The sequence below is a fragment of the Neophocaena asiaeorientalis genome, unplaced genomic scaffold (genome assembly GCF_003031525.2).
Source record: "Neophocaena asiaeorientalis asiaeorientalis breed wild unplaced genomic scaffold, Neophocaena_asiaeorientalis_V1.1 scaffold150, whole genome shotgun sequence".
In the NCBI taxonomy this organism is placed as follows: Eukaryota; Metazoa; Chordata; class Mammalia; order Artiodactyla; family Phocoenidae; genus Neophocaena; species Neophocaena asiaeorientalis.
In genome coordinates this window covers 14,411,551-14,429,545 of record NW_020176571.1, presented here as the reverse complement: position 1 = coordinate 14,429,545, position 17,995 = coordinate 14,411,551, and the positions used below count along the sequence as shown (strand labels likewise).

The following is a 17,995-nucleotide window of genomic DNA, read 5'->3' as shown; positions in this document are numbered from 1 at the left end:
ATTTTCAGCTGCAGGTTTTTCAGGACTATTTGTATTGCTATGGGTAATCAGTTATAGAACACGAAGAAGCTCATGTTTTGTTTGGCAATTCAGGATCCCAATGAATTACAGCTACAGATTAGAGTGTCAGTAAAGAAATGAAAACAAACTTTAGGCTTGACACACAAAATAACACAATCTGATTATTTGGAGAATTTAAAGAAATATCTGACAAAATTATCTAAGAACCCGGGGTTTTGAAAAAGATGCCATTGAACATGTCATAATTTAACAATATATGTTTGAAAATTATTTTTCCGCCAAACAATGATAGTCTGAAGAATCCGTTCATTGATTCTCTCTACGTTGAACGTTTACCAGTTAAGAAATGTTTGTAGCTATTTGTTACTTATTAAATATTAAAACTTCGCTTTTTTTTCAAATGCTTGTATTGGTTTTCCTGAATGTGGTAGCTGGTTTCTAAAAGGGCCTCCATCAATTCCTTCAGCTCTTTGTATGCATATGCCATTTCTCCACTGAGAGCTAGAGTCCATTCCTCCCTCCACTTGAACCTGGGCAGGCCTTAGTGACTGGCTTGATCAATAGAATATATTGGAAAGGATTTTCTAAAATTCTAGCTCACAAGAAGACTTGCAGCTTCTGCCCAGGCCTCTTGGAACTCACTCTTGGATTCTTGAGCTACTATGAAAGAAATTTGATTGCCTCGCTGGAATGACCACATGGAGAGGCCCCGAGTCTGCAGGGAAGGGGAAGGGCCTAGCTGTGCCCACCAAAAAGAATCAGATATGTGAGTGAAATAATTTTGATCACTCCAGAAGTGGTCATCTGTCAGCTAAGTACTGTTAAAGAATGACCTCAGTTAAAGCCACATGGAGCAGAAGAATCCACCATCCAAGTTCTGCCTGAATTCTGGAATTGCTATGATTTTCTAAGCCACTGCATTTTAGGATGGTTTATTACATTGCAATAGATAATTAGAACACTGAAGAATAATCTGAGATAACCAGATAAGCTATTAGAAAGTTCTGACCACTTCCAACTATTTATCTTGAGCAACAGAAATGGAGAATGCAAAATACAGAAATAAATTGAGCATCTTATCTGATTTAAGACCACGTGTCTGATTTAAGACTACAACTAACACCAATAATCTTCAATTTTCAATATCTTGGCATTTGCAAAATTGCTTTACTGTTTTCATTGGTTGTTTTCTTAATAAACACGTATTACAAATTTGAGTTAAGAAAAACATTTTGCTAGCATAATACCACTTTTATCTCTTGGGGTCTATTAATATTCTTTTTGGAATATTCTATCTAAGAAATAGTTTCTGAACTTAGAAATGTTTGAAAACCACTGACAAATATTCTTAGTATCTCTTTCTAGTTCTAATATTTATAAAATGTATCACAGTGGGCATGGTGGATTTTGAGTGGATTTTGGTTTGAACCACAATCTCGCTTGGTCAGGTGTATTGAAAAAATTCTTCTTCGTGTTTGGACAGATTTCTCTTAAAAAAGAAAGCAGAATCTCTTAAAAATGGTACCTGCCTTAATAGTGGTGAAATCACTTCCATTTTATATGCTTACATAGGTGTTATAGGTGTGCGTTTTTCATTTCTGTCTGAAATGAGGCCTTCAGGTCTGGCAGGGCTCTCAGTTACAGCCACACGTTTCCAGGGCTTTTGAGAATCATATTGCTACTCCCAGGTCATGCTGGCACTTGTAAAGCTCTGGAGGCTGCGAAGACCCTCTCTTGCCAATACTTAGGGGACTAGTCATAAAATAGGGCTCAAGTTTCCTTTGCTTTAAGATCCCCAAAACTTATCTGGGAGTTCTGCTATCTCACAGTAGCTTGGTTCTAGGACAAGAGTGCTGGGTCCTGATTACCCCACCTCCCTGTGCCAAGGAGACCTGTAATAGTCAGGGGCCTTATCGAGGGAAAAGCCTTGCTCTTATTCTTTACGTTTTTTGCTAAACTGTTCCTATGCTGTGAGTCCTTACTAGTCTACAGAGGTTCCCCACCTTTCTAGGTTTATGGTGTCCTTAGTGTGTCAATAATTTTTTTCATGGCATCTGTAGGCTTAAACAAACAAACATATAAACAACAAGCAAACAAACAAATGAAATACTAAAATCCTAACAGTTCCATTTATTAAATGGTTAGGTCCAAACAACTTAATAGTAGTACTTTGTGCACTATCTGACAGCTCAAAAATTTAAATATGCCACAATGGTCCTATAAATTCACCGTAGCACTTAAAGAACTGTGGGCGTAGGTTACTGAAACACAAAATCCAAGAAGACTCCCTCTTTGATTTTATATGCCTCTGTATGCACAGGAGCTCAAAAAGGACTGTTTGATTGGCAGTAGTGAGCAGTGGGGTTGTGGTCGGGAAGCAGGACATAGTAGGAAGCAAATGCTATGAAAACAAATGGGCACCTCCGGCACTGTTGGTGGGATGTAAACTGATACAGCTACTGTGGAGAACAGTATGGTGGTTTCTCAAAAAACTAAAACTAGAGTTACCATATGATCCAGCAATCCCACTACTGGGCATATATCCAGAGAAAGCTATAATTTGAAAAGATACATGCATCCCAATGTTCATTGCAGCACTATTTACAATAGCCAAGGCATGGAAACAACCTAAATGTCCACTGACAGATGAATGGATAAAGAAGATGTGGGGTGTGTGTGTGTGTGTGTGTGTGTGTGTGTGTGTGTATAAAATGGAATACTATTCAGCCATAAAAAAGAATGAAATAATGCCATACAGATGAATGGATAAAGAAGATGTGGGGTGTGTGTGTGTGTGTGTGTGTGTGTGTGTGTGTGTGTGTGTGTATAAAATGGAATACTATTCAGCCATAAAAAAGAATGAAATAATGCCATTTGCAGCAACATGGATGGATCTAGAGATTATCATATTAAATGAAGTAAGTCAGACAAAGACAAATATCATATATATCACTTATACGTGGACTCTTAAAAAAAAGGATACTAATGAATTTATTTGCAAAACAGAAATAAACTCACAGACATAGAAAACTTATGGTTACCAAAGGGGCTAGCAGGGGGTGGGGGGGAGATAAATTACGAGTTTGGGATTTATTTCTGTCTGAAATGAGGCCTTCAGGTCTGGCAGGGCTCTCAGTTACAGCCACACGTTTCCAGGGCTTTTGAGAATCATATTGCTACTCCCAGGTCATGCTGGCACTTGTAAAGCTCTGGAGGCTGCGAAGACCCTCTCTTGCCAATACTTAGGGGACTAGTCATAAAATAGGGCTCAAGTTTCCTTTGCTTTAAGATCCCCAAAACTTATCTGGGAGTTCTGCTATCTCACAGTAGCTTGGTTCTAGGACAAGAGTGCTGGGTCCTGATTACCCCACCTCCCTGTGCCAAGGAGACCTGTAATAGTCAGGGGCCTTATCGAGGGAAAAGCCTTGCTCTTATTCTTTACGTTTTTTGCTAAACTGTTCCTATGCTGTGAGTCCTTACTAGTCTACAGAGGTTCCCCACCTTTCTAGGTTTATGGTGTCCTTAGTGTGTCAATAATTTTTTTCATGGCATCTGTAGGCTTAAACAAACAAACATATAAACAACAAGCAAACAAACAAATGAAATACTAAAATCCTAACAGTTCCATTTATTAAATGGTTAGGTCCAAACAACTTAATAGTAGTACTTTGTGCACTATCTGACAGCTCAAAAATTTAAATATGCCACAATGGTCCTATAAATTCACCGTAGCACTTAAAGAACTGTGGGCGTAGGTTACTGAAACACAAAATCCAAGAAGACTCCCTCTTTGATTTTATATGCCTCTGTATGCACAGGAGCTCAAAAAGGACTGTTTGATTGGCAGTAGTGAGCAGTGGGGTTGTGGTCGGGAAGCAGGACATAGTAGGAAGCAAATGCTATGAAAACAAATGGGCACCTCCGGCACTGTTGGTGGGATGTAAACTGATACAGCTACTGTGGAGAACAGTATGGTGGTTTCTCAAAAAACTAAAACTAGAGTTACCATATGATCCAGCAATCCCACTACTGGGCATATATCCAGAGAAAGCTATAATTTGAAAAGATACATGCATCCCAATGTTCATTGCAGCACTATTTACAATAGCCAAGGCATGGAAACAACCTAAATGTCCACTGACAGATGAATGGATAAAGAAGATGTGGGGTGTGTGTGTGTGTGTGTGTGTGTGTGTGTGTGTGTATAAAATGGAATACTATTCAGCCATAAAAAAGAATGAAATAATGCCATTTGCAGCAACATGGATGGATCTAGAGATTATCATATTAAATGAAGTAAGTCAGACAAAGACAAATATCATATATATCACTTATACGTGGACTCTTAAAAAAAAGGATACTAATGAATTTATTTGCAAAACAGAAATAAACTCACAGACATAGAAAACTTATGGTTACCAAAGGGGCTAGCAGGGGGTGGGGGGGAGATAAATTACGAGTTTGGGATTAACATATACACACTACTATATATAAAATAGGTAAACAACAAAGGTCTACTATATAGCACGGGAACTATACTCAATATCTTGTAATAACCTATAACGGAAAAGAATCTGAAAAAGAATATACACACACACATATATCTGAATCACTTTGCTGTACACTTGAAACGAACACAACACTATAAATTAACTATACTTCAATAAAAAACCAAATCAAACCAAACCAAACCCCAAATGGGTTCAATCAGAAAATAAAAGCCATTATAAGTAGTATTAGAACAAGAGATTTATTATAGAAAAGGGAAGGAGGGAATCAGAGAAGGGAGAATCACTAACCAATCTACTGTATGGGTGAAAAGTCAAGGACTGCAGGAAAAGCCAAGAAGGAAAGCACACAGATCACAAAGGATGACTTCATAGAGAGGGGCTGTGGAAACCTGTTAGTCCTGTGGGTCCACAACCAAGTGTCTGGAGCCACTGTTGATAAGTCAGGACTCTAGAGGAGAAAGACGTCCACATATATTGTGATGGTGGCTAGGGAGAGCTAGGAGAGCTGAACAAATAAAGAAAAGTTTTATTTAAGAAGAGCAGGAGGGGACAGCCTCCTCAGATATCTGAGCAAATAGCTCCAGAATCCACACTGGATCCTGGGGGCTGAAAAGTTTTACAGACAGAGTAATAAAGCTATAAAAGCTCTCTTGAGAAGGATTACCTATCTTGTGATAATTTGCACCTCTTTTGTTGTCATTACCTGTAGTAAAGTAGTTATTAATGTCCTCAACAAGAATGATTGTTGCATCAGTTGCTAAGAATGAGAGAAATCAGAAAGTAAATGGTGTGAGGTGATTTCTGTTTCCAGAAAGGCAGTTGGTTACTAAATTGTAACATTTCCAGACAAACTGGGTCTATGAGTTCTATTTGAAACTGTCACAATTGTAAAAGCCAACGGGCATAGAAAGGACTTGCCATCCCATATAACTCAGTTCTGACCTTAATTACATGGGGCGTACTATAGCGTAAATACGAATTAAATATTCATCCCTTTAAGTCACTTTACTGGCAATAAAAGGCTGGTAATACGCTGGTCTAATGCTGTAATGAATTGTAATGATGATTTTTGGGTGGTTGAAAACCACAGAGTGCAGTTCTCAATGCATAAAATCCTGACAAAATTGAACGGGAGAAGACGTCCATTAGTCCATTAATGCTGGATGATAAATAATCACAAAATCCAATGGCATAAAACAGCAAGCATTTATTTCTTGTTTACCCGTTTGGTGTCATCTGGAGTTCAGCTGCTCCAAGCTTTAGCTGAGGGCTGGGTTTAAGTCTCTTACATGAGTGTTCATTATAAGACTGGGGTCAAAGGGGTAATGGCTATCCAGTGGAAATTTTTTCCAGGGCAATGAGGAGAGCAAGCCCAGCCGCATAGGCACAGTTCAAGCCTTTACTCTTCTCATTGGTCAAAGCAAGTCACACGATCAAATCCAACATCACTGGGATATGGAAGCATATGCCTTGGATGGAAAGAGGAAGAGTGAACGTTTCCTTATCAGCAGTTTAACTTACCATAGGATGCTTTATATATTACTTTCATTCTTTCTCAAACTTTGAATTACTTAAGTTCAGATTCAGTTTTAAGTGATAAAAACCACTAGATAATAGTAGCTTAAACAATATAGAATTTTTTTTTCCTGTACCCATAAATGAAGTCCACAGGAAAGCAATCTAAAGCGACATGGTATCTTCATAATCTTCTGGAGCCCAGTGTCTTCTATCTCTCTCTGTTCCTATTTCTAGGCCACCTCCTGGTCCAAGATGCTGATCAAATTTCAGCCGTCAGGTCCACATTCCAGACGGCAAGATGGAGAATGGGATGAAGAAAGTCACATCTCCTGTCTTCCCAGAGGTTGCACACAATTCTTTTGCTTACATATTATTAGCCAGAAATTATTCACATAATTATACTAGCAAGGGAAGATGAAAATTTACACTTTATTTTTAAAAGTCTCCAGGTGACCATGTTTCCTGTGAAAAATATAGGTCTTATGAATGTTAATATACTATTAGGGAAGAACAGCTGTTTGTGTAAACAACTGGTCGTGTTTGCCACAAAATTACAAAGAAACTTATTCTTACCTACTCAGACATAAAAAGAAACGAAACTGAGTTGTTTGTAGTGAGGTGGATGGACTCAGAGTCTGTCATACAGAGTGAAGTAAGTCAGAAAGAGAAAAACAAATACCGTATGCTAACACATATATATGGAATCTAAAAAAAAAAAAAAGGTCATGAAGAACCTAGAGGCAGGACGGGAATAAAGACGCAGACCTACTGAAGAATGCACTTGAGGACATGGGGAGGGGGAAGGGTAAGCTGGGACAAAGTGAGAGAGTGGCATGGACATATATACACTAGCAAATGTAAAATCGGTAGCTAGTGGGAAGCAGCCGCATAGCACAGTGAGATCAGCTCAGTGCTTTGTGACCACCTAGAGGGGTGGGATAGGGAGGGTGGGAAGGAGGAAGACACAAGAGGGAAGAGACATGGGGATACATGTATATATATAGCTGATTCACTTTGTTATAAAGCAGAAACTAACACACCATTGTAAAGCAAGTATACTCCAATAAAGATGTTAAAAAAAAATCACAAAGAAACTGTGTTCTCAGCACTACCAAGCTTTTAAATCAGATAATTTCTTCTAAATTTTTGCAACAAAAATATGATTGTTAACAGAAAAGACACCATAGATATCATTCCTTAAATTAAATGTCTGAATTATTTTTAGAAAAAATAAGAAAAAGGTGGAAGGAACCAGGTTTCTGCTAAGAAAAAGGTGGAAGGAACCAGGTTTCTAACATGCATGTTTGTTTTCAACGGAGTTTATTCTCAGTGGTACCTCTACTATCTTTCAGGTTCATCCCAAAAATGAATTCCAGCTAGAACCAAACTTTTATCTTTTCCACCATAATATGTTAATTCCAGTACATGAGTTCTTGAGAGATTTTGGAGGAGAGAACATTTCCTGTTATGAATGAATGGTTAAGATTTGAATTAGCCCACAGACATTGATGGAACACTGCTTTTTATCATGATCATTAGCCTGTAATCAAGGTCATCCAAGATTTGTTCCCAATGTACCTTTCTAGGTCTATCTTACACAACTCTTTTTCATGTATCTTTAAAATTTATGACATGTTGCAAAATATGAAGTATTATATGACTTTCTCTAACAAACTAGATCGATTGTGCCACTCAAATATATCCTATACCTTTTTTTCTCTATGCCTGAGCCATCTCAGTAGAGCGACTCCCATCATATCCACTCTAAACCTATTCCTTTATTTAAGACTTAAAACAAAAAATTTACTTCCTTACAAAACCCCTTCTAGAACCCCACAATCAGAAGTGACTTCTCTCTAGATCAAGTATAACTATATTATATTCTTTCCTTTATTAATTTACAGTTGATTTTATTGAACACCTACTATGCATCTTTGTGAGGGACATTAAGAAAATAATATTTTTTACATACATACCACAACCTACCTCACATTTTACTTCTACTGCTCACCTTGCTTACCTTCACAAGGTTAAAAAAAAGTTGAAAAAGTGTCTTATCATCTATATACACTTTTGACACCTAGTACTGGCTTACACTGCTAAATATTCAGCAAAAATGTTTGATGAGTGAATATTCTTGGTTTGTTTCATTTACTGCCTTCCCCCTATCTCTAGGGGAGGCAATACAGAAGAGGTATGTTACATTATGTTAACTGCTATAGAAAAATTCATTTAAAATCGAAGCACACTCTAAAAAATATATGCGTGTCGACCGAAAAAAAAAATGCATAACCTAAAAGCTGAGAATTGTGCTTTATTTGGTGAACTTGTTGAGGACTTAAGCCTGGGAGGTAGCCTCTCAGATAGCTCTGAGGGACTGCTCCGAAGAGGTAAGGGATGAGCCCAGATATACAGAAGTTTTGCAGAAAACAAACCAGATATTGAACATCAAAAAATTTCTTCTAATTGAAGGAAAAACAACTTAAATTAATGAATTTAGCACTTTTCTATGTATGGGAAGATGCGAGAGTCTGGGCTCATTGAAATCATTGATACACACCTTAACTATCTAGGGCCAGTATCCTATTTTTCTCCATCCTGAATCCCCTCAGGGTGCACAGTTGGGGGGTGGGGGGCTGCAGTGGTTGATGGCTTGATGGTCACAACATCCTTTGTTTACTGATACGGCAGGTGACATTTTCCGTCCACATACGTGTATCTTCATTACTGAAGTCGTGGGCATGGGTAAGAATCGACAAGATGCAAATCCAGCCTTTGTCTTATAAGAAATGCAAAGTGTTCCAATGTAAGATTGTGTGAATTTCAGGAAACTATGTATCAGGTGTCCAGTGTCCAGACTTGCAGAAACCACACAGATGAAAGCAAATTTCTGTCTAATCTTTATCTGCCTTCTGTGATTAAAAGACAGAAAGAGCAAACCATAAAGAAGTGATCTTCAGGCATTTCTGGGAATACTTTCTTCCTGCTACAACCACTCAAACACTAATATGATGTTTTCTGGCTCAGCAGCATTTTCCTTGTTTTCTATTTGTTCAGGCCTCAGATCTGTGGAGTGGATCATAATTAGCAATCTGGTCATCCTTTCCCCAGCTCAGATTCAATTAGCCATATGTTACAGGCAGCAAACACAGTGGCTGTCAAACTTCAGCAATTACCAGGGGGGAAAAAAACATGGTGCGGTCAAAATTGTGGACTTAACAGCTCTTGAAGTAGAAGCAAACTCCTAATTACAGAGCATTAATCAGAATTTTGTCTGGTCATTTATCAGTCATCTCCACGGACAAGCTCTGGAAATAGCAGCCTCTAATCCACGTGGGACCTAAGTGAGGAGCTCTTGGAGCAAAGGTATCAGAAAATGAAATGAGTAAATATGCAATTCTGTTTACTTTCTCCATTTCAACAATGAAGAAAAATCAATGGGCTTACAGAATATGGCAATTGTACTTTTAAATGAAGGCTCTTTAGAAGGCAGGGGTTTTTTTGTTTGTTTTTTTTTTTGCGGTACTCGGGCCTCTCACTGTTGTGGCCTCTCCCGTTGCGGAGCACAGGCTCCGGACGCGCAGGCTCAGTGGCCATGGCTCACGGGCCCAGCCGCTCTGCAGCACGTGGGATCCTCCCGGACCGGGGCACGAACCAGTGTCCCCTACATCGGCAGGCGGACTCTCAACCAATGCGCTACCAGGGAAGCCCGAAGGCAGGGTGTTTGTTTGTTTGTTTCTTTGTTTTTTTTAACATATAAAGGCTGATTCCAAACAAGTGATGTACTCATTGTGGAAGGCTTTATTCTTAATTAGGGCTGTGATGGGTCAGCCCTGCAGTGGGAAAGCCTTAGCATGGAGGGTCACCATTAAATTCATTCTACTCAAAAACGGTGAGATTAAATTTCAGCATCTGACATTGAAAGCCGTGTGAATTCTGAACTTTTCTTCTCTGTTACACGCTGATTTGTTAGAGAAAGGGGCTGGAAGTCCTAGGGGTAGATAACATTAAAAAAATAGTTAAAAGAAAATGAGAATAGAAATGTGAGTTTCTTGAGGAAACACATAATTAGGAAGGCTTGGTGAAGAAATCTACCGCTTAAAAAAAAAAACCTATTAATTTCTGTCTACCCTACCCATTCATGGTCTTCTCCAAAGAAGAAGGAATAGAGTTACAATACAGCCACACTCTATTAAAAATAGTATTTATTCAACAGCAGGTCTGCCTCCTGGGCTAATTCCTTCTTAGAAAAGGTCTATTATAAATCCCAGTAATTCTCCCATGAGCTCTACAAAGAGTGTTTCTTCGTGGCGGGTTTGAGTATTTTATCCACTATAATTTAAATGTCTCAAGGGATGTCACTCCAAATCATTTCCCTTGGGAGGTTGCTCTAGCCTGAAAAATACCTTCATTAAGAGCTTTCTCTAGTATTTAACGTGGAATTTTTCTATTCTGTTTTATCTGGCATCAGAAATACATCCTTTTCTCCCCAGCCTTGACCACTGAACTTTATACAAGCAGCTAGTATGTTGGCATGAGAAGGGTGGTTCCCTTTTCTTCATAAAATAAGTGACTTTCAGATGTAGAGAACAAATGTATGGACACCAAGGGGAGAAAGCTGGAGGTGGGGGGGGGATGAACTGGGAGATTGGGATTGACATGTATACACTGATGTGGATAGAATAGATAACTAATAAGAATCTGCTGTATAAAAAAAACCAAACCAAAAAAAGATAAAATAAGTGACTTTCAGATGTAGAGAACAAATGTATGGACACCAAGGGGAGAAAGCTGGAGGTGGGGGGGGGATGAACTGGGAGATTGGGATTGACATGTATACACTGATGTGGATAAAATAGATAACTAATAAGAATCTGCTGTATAAAAAAAACCAAACCAAAAAAAGATAAAATAAGTGACTCAGTTCAATTGTACTGAGTACATGAAAATTCCTGTTTGAGTTCATCCACTCTAAGTATGTGTCTTTGTCTGTAGAAACCAGTTTTGAGAATTTGGTCAAGGAAGAGTTGACCTTTGGTTAGAGGAAGATGAAGGCCAGTGGAGAGAAGTTTTAAATGTAAATTTTAATTTTCTCATACAAACAGAGTTTTTGTGTTTTTAAACATTGAAAGGTTAAACATTTTTTAAAAAATAAATTTATTTTTTATTTATTTATTTTTGGCTGTGTCGGGTCTTAGTTGCGGCACGCAGGATTGCCATTGAGGCATGCAGGATCTTTCGTCGGGCACGTGGGCTCTTCACTGTGGCATGCAGGCTGAGTAGTTGTGGCTCGCAGGCTCTAGAGCTCAGGCTCAGTAGTTGTGGTGCACGGGCTTAGTTGAGAAGAGAAACTAGAGAAGAGAAAACCCACACACCACAACTAGAGAGAAGCCTGCATGCCACAGTGAAGAGCCCACGTGCCCGACGAAAGATCCTGCATGCCTCAATGGCAATCCTGCGTGCCGCAACTAAGACCCGACACAGCCAAAAATAAATAAAATAAACGAACAAAACAAAACAAAAAACCAAAAAAACCCCCCAAAAAACAAACTGGGGGAGTATCCTGCTAGGGAGTCAAGGCACAGATTTCTGACCCCTTTACGAAGCTCTACCAAAAATCTTTAGCTTTAAACACTTTTACTTTAATTTTAATAACTTAGTTGGAATGACAAGGGGGGCGACGGTTGTGAAAGCCAATATATTAAAAGACTGTCGAGGAAGGCCTGGGAGCTCTGTGGTACAGGATAATTCAGTCAGCTCCATAGGGGTGAGGATCTTTATACCTGGCTCCCTCGTTTTTTTCAATGTGTGTGTACATTGACAGTTCTATGGGAAGCAGAGCACTCCAACGGAGGTCCTAGAGGGTCCATAGATGGAATAGTGCAAGAGAATATATATATATTTTTTTTTAACAAAGAGAGTTAAATTAAAGCTTACATGTGGTTTGAAATGGTTGCTGTTCTTTCTCTCTGACAACCTTACAATTCACCTTTTGTAAAAAGAAAACTCTAAAGTCCTTCATTTAAATCAGTGACATGATGGCTTTAGTAAGGATTGTTGTGTTGGGCTGTAATGTAAGATTATTCAAGGCACAATAAAAAAGACCAGGGCTGAATTTAACAGGACATTGGCTGCAAGTAGCAGTGTCACTGGATACCACCCACTGGTTCATGCTGAACGTTTCCTTAAGCTTTTAAATGTTGAAATTTAAAACACATATGAGGATTCATTGCAGCACTATTTACAATAACCAAGACATGGAAGTAACCTAAGTGTCCATCAACAGATGAATGGATAAAGAAGATGTGGCACACGTATACAATATTACTCAGCCATAATAAAGAATGAAATAATGCCATTTGCAGCAACATGGATGGACCTACAGATTATCATACTAGGTGAAGTAAGCCAGACGAGAAAGACAAATATCATATGATATCACTTATATGTGGAATTAAAAAAAAAGGATACAAATGAACTTATATACAAAACAGAAATAGACGCACAGACATAGAAAACAAACTTATGGTTACCAAAGGGGGAAGTGGGTGGAAGGATAAATTAGGAGTTTGGGATTAACATATACACATTACTATTTATAAAACAGATAACCTTGTGCTACGGTATAGCACAAGGAACTATATTCAATATTTTGTAATGACCTAGAAGGGAAAAGAATCTGAAAAAGAATATACGTATATATATAACTGAATCACTTTCCTGTACACCTGAAACTAATACAACACTGTAAATCAACTATACTTCAATATAAAAAATTAAAAAAAATACAAGGAGATCCTGTTATATACAACAACATGGACAGAACTTGAAGGCATTATGCTAAGTGAAATAAGTCAAATAGAGAAAGGCAAATACTGTATGATATCACTCATATGTGGAATCTTAAAAAAAAGCTGAACTCATAGATACAGAGGACAGACTGATGGTCCCAGAGGTTGGGGGAGGGCGTGGCAAAATAGGTGAAGGTGGTCAAAAGGTACAAGCTTTCAGTTTTAAGATAAATAAGTCCTGGGGATATATAGTATGGCAACTATACTTAACAATATGTATTGTATATTTGAAAGTTGCTAAGAGAGTAGATCTTAAAAGTTCTCATCACAGGACTTCCCTGGTGGTCCAGTGGCTAAGACTCTGCGCTCCCAAGGGAACTAGATCCCACGTGCTGCAACTAAGAGTTAGCATGCTGCAACTAAAGATAATGCACGTGTCATACTGCAACTAAGACCCAGCGCAGCCAAATAAATAAAGAAATAAATATTAAAAAGAAAAAGCTCTCATCACAAGAAAAAAATTTGTTAATTGTTTGAGGTGAGGGATGTTAACTAAACTTATTGTGGCAATCATCTTGCAATATATACATGTATCAATCAAATCATTATGTTGTACACCTAAAATGAATACAATATTATATGAATTATATCTCAGTTAAAAACGCTATTATTGGGCTTCCCTGGTGGTGCAGTGGTTGGGAATCTGCCTGCTAATGCAGGGGACATGGGTTCGAGCCCTGGTCTGGGAGGAGCCCACATGCCACGGAGCAACTAGGCCCGTGAGCCACAACTACTGAGCCTGCGCGTCTGGAGCCTGTGCTCCGCAACAAAAGAGGCCGCGATAGTGAGAGGCCCGCGCACCGTTATAAAGAGTGGCCCTCGCTTGCCACAACTAGAGAAAGCCCTCGCACAGAAACGAAGACCAACACAGCAAAAATAAATTACTAAACTCCTACCCCCAACATATTAAAAGAAAACTCCTATTATTATTAATATTAAATTATTTCATTATTATTAAATTGATTAAATTTCAAAAGATACAGTTTGAAAAAAGCATATATAAAATATATGGGGCTTCCCTGGTGGCGTTATATGTATATATATACATATATACATATATATATATATATGAAACAAAAATGTGTGCCCTAATGATTTATCACAAAGCAAACCCTCATGTAAACACCACTCAGATCAAGAAACAATCTTGCCGACACTTCCAAAGCCTCTCTCATGTCCCCTTCATCTCCTCCTGGCAATTATGGTAATCACTTCCTTGCCTGCTTTACAGTTCCAGTGTATCCCCAAACTCTGTAGCTCTGCTTTGAATTTTATAGTAAATGGAATCCTACAGTATAACTGCTTTCATGACCGGCTTTTTTCTGCTCAAGATATTTGTGAAATTTACCCAGGATCTGATTGTAGCTGTAGTTGGTTCATTTCCACTCTTTTATAGTCTTCGATTGTATATATCTAAAATTTATTTATATATTTTACTCTTAGTGTGCATTTGGGTATTTCCAGTTTGAGCCCCCCAAAAATAGTACTGTTAAGAACACTATTCTACTGTCTATTGGTGCACATGTACACACATTTCTCTTTTCTCTCTTCCTAGGAGTGGAAATGCTGGGTCCTAGGGTGTGCTTGTAGTCAGCTCTGCTGCCACTGCCAATCCCTTTTCTAAGGGGGCTGTACTAATACACTTGTCAAGCAGCAGTGAATGAGGGTTCCTGCTGCTCTCTACTTGCCTCAATGATTAGTATCATCAGTCTTTTGAATTTTAGCTGTTTTGATATGTTTTCTAGTTAAAGGAAAATTTTCTCTACTCACAACTCCTCTAACACCAAATGTGTGGCTTTTCCAAACCAAGAAATTCTCTAATTCTCTGTGGACACCCGCTGGATGTTATACAATTTAATTCAATTCTGACACTACTACCTGGATTTAGTACAGACCCTACAGCTTAAGGGCTCAGTCCCACAACACTGCCCCCACTTCGGATGCTAACTGCAAGTAGAAGGTCCCAGGTTATCCATACTTCGTCCTACTCGGCTAAAAATTGGGGGTTCCAACAACCCTCCGATCAGGTTTGGTAATTTGCTATAGTGGCTCACAGAACCTAGGCAAACACTTTATTTACTATTACCAGTTCATTATAAAGGATGTTATAAAGGGTACAATGAACAGCCAGATGAAGAGGTACGTAGGGCAAGGTGTGGGAAAGGGGTGTGGACCTTCCATGTCCTCTCTGGGTGTGCCACCTTCCCAGCACCGTCATTTGTCCACCAACCTGGGAGCTCTCTGAACCCTTCTGTTTAGGGTTTTTAATGGAAGTTTATTACATAGGCATCACTGATTAAATTACTGGCCATTGGTGATTAATTCAAACTCCAGTCTCTCTCCCCTCCCTGGAGGTCGGCGGAGGTGGGACTGAAATTTCTAAGTTTCTAATCATGCCTTGGTCTTTCTGGGGACTAGCTCCCATCATGAAGCTATCCAGGGACCCCAGTGACAGTCTTTTCATTAGCGTGTGATATAATGTTCCTATCACTCTGGAGATTCCAAGGGTCTTAGAAACTCTTGTGTCAGGAACCAGGGACTTAGTCCAAATATTATAACAAAAAATGCTCCTGTTATTCCTATTATTCAGGAAATTACAAGGGTTTTAGGAACTCTGTGTCAGGAACTGAGGGCAGAGACTAAATATATATTTCTTATCACAGTAGTGTTATCTCACTTAGTGTTAGTTTACGTTTCCCCTGAGTTGAGTTCCTTTCACATGTTCATATATTCATTGGCTATTGGCTCTCATATTCTGTGAAGTTGCTGTTCAAATCTCTTGCCCATTTTCCTTTTTGGTTGCCAGACTTTATTACTGTTGTTGTTGATTGCAGGATTGTTTAGGTGATTCAAAATATTGTCCCTCACTCTGTGGCTTACTTTGTACTTTCTTATTGGTGTCTTGATGAACTTAATACAGTAAAATTTATAAATCTTTCCTTTACGCTTTTGGTGTCTTGTTTATAAAGTCTTTTCCTACTGTAGGTCATGAAAATATTCTCCTATCTTATCTTCTAGAAGCTTCAGTGTTCTGTATTTCACATTTAAGCTTGCAATCCATCTGGAGCTGTTTTTTCTGAATCGTATGTAATTGAGTTCAAGGTCCATTTTCACCTGCCCCCACGCCCAGCAACCCCCTATTGGGATAGCCAATATTCTCAACAACATTTATTGTAAAGTTATGCTTTGCCTAAGGTTCGGAAGTGTCATCTTAGTCATTCAGGAATCTATATATGTACAGTCTTGATTTTATCCCATTATTTTATTTGTCTATCCTTTCATTAATATGATATCGTCTCAATTACTGTCACATCAGGGAAATTATCAATGTCTTGTAGAGTAAGTTCTCGCACCATGAACTTCTTCAAGACTACACTCACTATTCTTAGTCCATTGCCTTTCCATTGATTTCCATTTTGGAATCAGGCTAGTCCACTGCATTTTAATATATTTTCTAGAATCAGCTTGCGAATTCCATAACAACAACAAAACAAATACACACACATAAACATCAACATACACTTAATATGATAAATACACACATAAACCAAATTTAAAAACTGATTGGGGTTTTACTCCGATAGCCCTGAATCTATAGAATTGTTTGAAGAAAATTGACATCGTTATATTAGCAAATCTTTATACTCATTGACATGGTAGGTCTCTCCATTTAATTTGGTCTTCTTTAATGTCTTGCAGTAATGTTTTACAGATTTCTGTAGCTTTTTTGTTCGTTTGTTTATGCTTTTCCAACTGTATTTAGAAAAACAAATCCAGGTCCCAGTGCCCCCATGTCCTCCCCCACCCCAGCCATAATTTAAATAACTTAGAGACAGAGTGCGTGTGCTTCTTGGTTATGGGACCCTTGCCCCCTCCCAGGCCCCCAGGGGCCATGGGGTCGGCAGTGGAGGCCTCAGCCAGCCTGTGCCCTGAGGGATCTCTGTGAGCCATACTACTTCTCCTAATTTTCCAAGAGCAGGAGGCCAGCCTCCTTGCCGAGGGTGGACTCTGGGTCAGGGTGGATTGGCAGGCCCTCAATGGTCAGCAGCACATGCCGGATGCCCAGCTGGTGTCCAGTTCCTCTTGAGCATGTTGACGCAGGTCTCACCGTTGGCGTCCACCTTCGGATGGAAGATCTTGGTCAATGAGTACCCTTGGGTGGGGAGGCAGGATGGTCCTTCCCCAACAGGAGTTTCATATGGAATAGGCCTCCAGCGCCGGGGTCCCCTTGGGGTTCTCGATGGTGACTTGCAGGACTGCGAGGTCCTCCTCATTGGAAAAGACCTTGATGCCATCAGGTGGGTCAGCTGTCAGCGTCATCACCTCCCGTACACCAAATGGATGATGGAGGATGGGGGCAGGTTCCCCACCTTGGAGTTCATGACTGCCACTGGCAAGGGAAGGGTCTCCTGGCTCCCTTCCTGAGCTGGGGGCGGTCCCCAACTGCTGCCACTGCGGCCCTAGGGGCCCCAGCTCCCCTCCCCCCTGCCTCAACCCCCATGCACTGCACCTGCAGCTCCTCCTGCCCCAGGTGCTGGTCTTTTAATTTTTTTTCCATTTCAAAAGAAATCTATTTATTATTTTTCTATTACACATAGAGGCTTTGGTCATCTGGACCAAAAAAATTATTTTTTAAAAAAGGTTTTTTAGGTCTTTGTTTTTCAAGGCAAATGACCACTTATTAGATGTTTGATTTTGTCCTCAAATCCCAGTCAGGTCTACTACCCTGATGAACTAGAAAGGACTTTGTGGGCCCTCATGATGCCTTCTCTGTTCTCCAGCCTCTCAAAGCTCTTTGTAGATCGTCTCTTTGATGCGATACTCTGAAACCCCTGTAATCTGGGGGGGTATTAGTCGGTCAACTGTACTCCCATCATTCCCTATTCTAGCTTCCTTGTCATTCAGGGTCACCTGTCAGGTTACACAATATACACAAGACAATCTGCCACAAAACACAGCTCTCCTCTTTTGCCTCACAGAAGAATTAAAGTTCCAAAATATATGCAGACCCATCTTCCATCTCCAACCATCCTCTAGTTCTTCCCAGTCTTTCCAAAGCAGTCTCACCCCTACATTCTTGTTTTTTAAAAAAAT

General features: G+C 39.4%; 1 pseudogene; it reads right to left on the bottom strand.

Moving 5' to 3' along the window:
- Positions 1 to 16,853: 16,853 nt before the first annotated feature.
- On the bottom strand, positions 16,854 to 17,283 carry LOC112391907 (ubiquitin-conjugating enzyme E2 S pseudogene; annotated as a pseudogene).
- Between the last annotated feature and the right edge of the window lie 712 nt (positions 17,284 to 17,995).